The following is a 4995-nucleotide window of genomic DNA, read 5'->3' on the forward strand; positions in this document are numbered from 1 at the left end:
ACAAGCAGCCAAACTACATAATGAGAAGCTATGAATGTGAATTGCTGAGTGCATGGCTTTTAGGGGGAAAGATAACGGTGCAACCTCACTATTCGAGCTGCAAAACATACAATGCTACGTGGTGCTAATGTTATGGATAATGATGCAGGCTCTTTGCTTTAGAGTTTGGAAATGGAGGCATAAATCATACTCATACAAAATTGAATTTTTTGTACGAATTTTCTCTCTTGACACTCGTGCACATACCCCTATGCTGGAGGATAACCCACCAGGGTTCTTACCTTATGCCAAATCATCTTCACTACTATCTAGCCCTGCATTGGTTTTTGATTACTCGTGACTTTCATTGGGCCAACCCTCCAAAGCTCTGAAGATACTTAGATTGACTTAAATAGAGGGTTTCCTGAGCCTCCTTGATCTACAACCTTCCAAACCTATTTATTATATATATATTTGGAAAACAAAGGCAAAGAGTTTGATGGAGGAGCACCCAAAGACAGCAACACATGAGTCCTTTTCCACTCTTTGCTGCCCTCTGACAAATTGTTTGCTCTCTGGACACATCCCCCCCCCCAATAATGGCTATATAGATTGTAAGCTCTACGGGGCAGGGACCTCCATCCTCTTGTGTCTTTGACTCAACTTATTGCAACTGTATCTTGTATTTATCTGTATTTATTGTTATACTTTGTATTTATTTATTATTATCTTAATAACCCCCTGTTTGTATGAATGTATTCTACTGTACAGCGCTGCGTATATAAGTAGCACTTTATAAATAAAGATATACATATAAACAACCTCAAAAGATCCTCTGCACTCACCCATTATCAATATGTAGAAATAGGACATTAGGACATTTCTGTGCATTCAGCTACTAAGAAATGCCTAAGATATACATATCCATACATACTATCTACATTAAAGATCTAGACACCTCCTCTTCTTTTTTATACATTTAGGTTGATCACATGGTCCTGTAGGACACATGTGGGTGCTAGATACTGCCAAGCAGGTTTTCACATCATATTATGGCCACTCTAAGCTCTATGAATCTGGCATTTGGGCATTAACCCAAAGTAACTAACTGGTTACTATGAAAACAAAAGCTTGATTGACTGCCCTGGGTTACCAACTGGGTGATTGCCTAGTATTGGTAAATTCTTAGGGAAATACTTTGCAAAGTAGATTTCTCTTAGTTTTTATTCGTAAATACATATATGCCATTAATTACATAGACATTCTGTAAGCAAACGTTTAATATTTGGGTTTGATTTCAAATGCTGGTCTTAAGGCATCAGTACATATGGTTCTCTGTGCAATTAACTGTTGACACCAGAAAGTACTGACCACAGCTTTCTGTAGCAAGTGTCTCAGGTAGCAACTACTGCTCTGCCCTTGGTACAGCCATAGGGAAACACTATAGACTGCTTCTCTACACTTTATCTCCACATTTCTCCACAACCGTACCTTCAGAATCCTGTTTTTTGAGTCAGATTCCTATGCTAAATTATCAGACCCCTGACCTGGTAGCTCACAATGCCAACTGCCATCTTGTTGCATTCAAACACAATAGATAGGCTACGGAAGGTAATGAGCAAGGTTGAGGCCAGTCAGCCTGAATGATACTTCAAACAGAACCAGAAATAACTTGATAGAAGTTTGGGGATACCAGGCAAAAGAAAAATAATTAGACATTCACTGCTTAAGATTTCCACCAGTCAAATAGAATGGGGAAAATAAAATATAAAAGGAAGAATGTCTTTTAATCTTAGTGTCAAAGTTTTCTTATGGCCTCAACAATGTTTTAATTCAATTCTGTCTTTAGTTTTGCCTTTATTTAATTCTTTCTTTAGCCTTGGTGCAATGTAGAAAAGACATGGCATCTTAGCAACCATAATGTGAAAAACAAGCATTGAAAGTACCCCTGCCCTCTCTGCATTTGGGCTTATTGCAGTATAAGGAATGCTCCGTTGTGTAGCAAATAAAGACCTACACAAGCCTCTGTACAGCAACTCCCTTGGTAGAAAACATGTTTACTGCTTTAACTTCTGATAGCGGCAAAGAGAAGGAAGACATGTGAAACCACTGACTGGAAAATATTTTATATAAATTATAAAATCCTATTCCCACATTTGACTTGAAGTTCCTTCCCAGAACCCGTGACTCATAATGAACTTCTTTGGGTTCCGCCCACAGATAGAATTTTTTCATCTTCTGGTTTTCCTTGGAAAGTGAAACCACATGATAATAATGCTAACATGTAGGAGTCAATATGTATTAAAAAACCCCTATCACGATTAGCATTAATACTGTGCAGCTCAGGTTTGAATCCAGGTCAGGAGTTAATGCCGGTTGCTGGACCATTAGCCTTTCTATGGTGCCTAGGAAGAGAAACATTTATGAGAATTTTGGTTACATTAAATGTTTTCAGATGAAGTTTACCTTCTAAAAAACAGTACAAGAACTGCAAATGCAACTTTTAGAGCGATGGTCACACTGTAGCTAATGAGCTCTTCTCATTCACTTTGCCTGTAAGATAAATAACCCATGTTGTTGAAAACACTAAAGCAAACAACACTTTTTTTTCTTGTTTTTCCCATGCTGAAGTTTAAAGTATCTTTGTGGGTGGCACTTCCTTCTTGATAAAGATAACAAATTATATTATATATATTATATTTCTACCTGCTGTAATGAAAGGGATAGGGCACATGAGGTGCTTCAGCAGTTATCACAACATAGTTACATAGGGTTGAAAAAAGACCATCAAGTTCAACCCATCCGAGTAAACCCAGCACTCACACCCCATACTTACCAATCTATACACTCACATACATAAACTATATATACAACCACTAATACCAACTGTAGATATTAGTATCACAATAGCCTTGGTTATAACGTTGGTTATAATGGTGGGTGACTGCATAGTGAGTAGCCCTCAGCTTGTATCAATGGGAAGTAAATATTTGGAGTTTATATTAGTGATGCTACATCATTGTGATTAATAAATAAATCTATTATATGTCATTGGTCTCTGTGAAACATAAGCTGGGATGTTACTAATTATGCCCAAGGGTCCAAGTCCCACATGTTTCACTTGGCCACTTTTATCTTGTGCGCAACAAAGGATTCACTTGGATGCCAACTACTTTATTTAGCACGCATTTTGTAAACAGATAACAGCATTCGGGCTTTGTGCCTTGCACTTCCACAAGCCCTATTTGGCCAGGACTCATTTGTGTAACAAGAATATAGAAATATGAAACAGTATTGTGTTAGTCATCCTGCTTAATATATCCAAGTAAACATGCCACATCTCACCATTGACACTTAGGCTGGACACCAGGGAAAATCTAGTTAGCCAAACAAGCACCTTCACCAAATAGCTCTATAACTGGTCTTCATGACAGGTCTTCAGGGAATATCTAGGCAACCATATAAGCTCTGCCCCCAAATATCTCTCTAATGTGTCTTTACAATGGTACTATAGGGCATATTTAGGCAAACAAACAAGCACATTTCCAAAATATCTCTATAACTGGTCTTCATGATGGGTCTTTACAAGATATCTAGGCAACCATATAAGATCTGTCCCCAAATATCTCTCTAACTTGTCTTCATAATGGAACTATAGGGAATATTTAGTCAACCAAATAAGCACATTTCCAAAATATCTCTATAACTGGTCTTCATGATGGGACTTTATGAAATATCCAGGCAACTATATAAGATCTGTCCCCAAATATCTCTCTAACTTATCTTCATAATGGAATTATAGGGCATATTTAGGCAACGATATAAGCCCTGTCCCCAAATATCTCTCCAACTTGTCTTTTAATGTAACTATAGGGCATATTTATGCAACCAAATAAGCACATTTCCAAAATATCTCTATAACGATGGGACTTTACGAAATATCTAGGCAACCATATAAGCACTGTTCCCAAATATCTCTTGAACTTGCCTTCATTAGGGAACAATAGGGAATATTTAGGCAACCAAATAAACACATTTCCAATTATCTTTATAACTGGTCTTCATGATGGGTCTTTAGGAATTATCTAGACAACAACAAAAGCACTTTCCCCATATACCTCTATAACTATTCCTCTTGATGGGGCTTTAGGAAATATTTTACGGAACCAAGTAAACACTTTCCCCAAACATTTCTACAAAAAGTCTTCATGATGGATCCACCATAGTTTAAAAAACCTCAGACCCAGGGGATATTCCTACCATCCAGACCATTGTTCTGATTTAACAGCATCTACTGTATTTATTTCTATTGGAAACTATTAGGTCCTGGATTTAGGGTTACTTTTGTGCACCTTCTCTTAGCATTATGGGCAATTATTAAATTAAATATATACTGTATATATACTATGGAGTTAATGAAGAAGAAAATTGCTGCAGTATACATTCTGTAATCATTCAGTGTGTGTATGTCTAATCATTTACTGTAGGTGCAGGCCACACACGCCTACATACATATAATACAGGCTTTGCTTCATTTAATATAAGCTTGTCTGGCAGATATATAATTTACGCTTGCACCACAGAAATCAAACTAAACCTGAAAGCTATATGTCAGCAGTAAGTATAAAAATCTCTGTTTAATGAAATGAGCATACAACTTATGGCATTACATATTGGCCAGTTTAGTGATAACTATTGCATGTGATTTATGATAACCCAGGGGGGGAAAAAATAAAGTCAACACTTATGTCAAATCTTCCTGGACTTTATGGCTGAGCAGTTCTGCTGTTAAGCGGAAGTAAATATTCTGCCGTCTCCTGGGTATAAACATTAAAGTGGAAGGAGGGAATTTTTTTCTGAGGGACCTGCCAAGAGCCCTATATTTCTATCATTTATATGTATTTTTAGCAAAGCCAGAACCTATTTGATTTATAGCAATGGCTCATTTGGAATTGTTATTGTTGGTTCGCCATAGCAAAAGTGCTCTAAAGATACTTTCTAAGAGCCTTCAGCAAA

The 4995-nt window shown here is 37.1% G+C and overlaps 1 non-coding gene across 1 annotated transcript; it reads right to left on the reverse strand.

Moving 5' to 3' along the window:
- Positions 1 to 2243: 2243 nt before the first annotated feature.
- mir155 (microRNA mir-155) lies at positions 2244 to 2312 on the reverse strand. Its single transcript, NR_049592.1, has one exon. It is a non-coding gene; the product is annotated as a microRNA mir-155 (primary transcript).
- Between the last annotated feature and the right edge of the window lie 2683 nt (positions 2313 to 4995).

This window comes from Xenopus tropicalis, chromosome 2 (assembly GCF_000004195.4).
Source record: "Xenopus tropicalis strain Nigerian chromosome 2, UCB_Xtro_10.0, whole genome shotgun sequence".
Lineage (NCBI taxonomy): Eukaryota > Metazoa > Chordata > Amphibia > Anura > Pipidae > Xenopus > Xenopus tropicalis.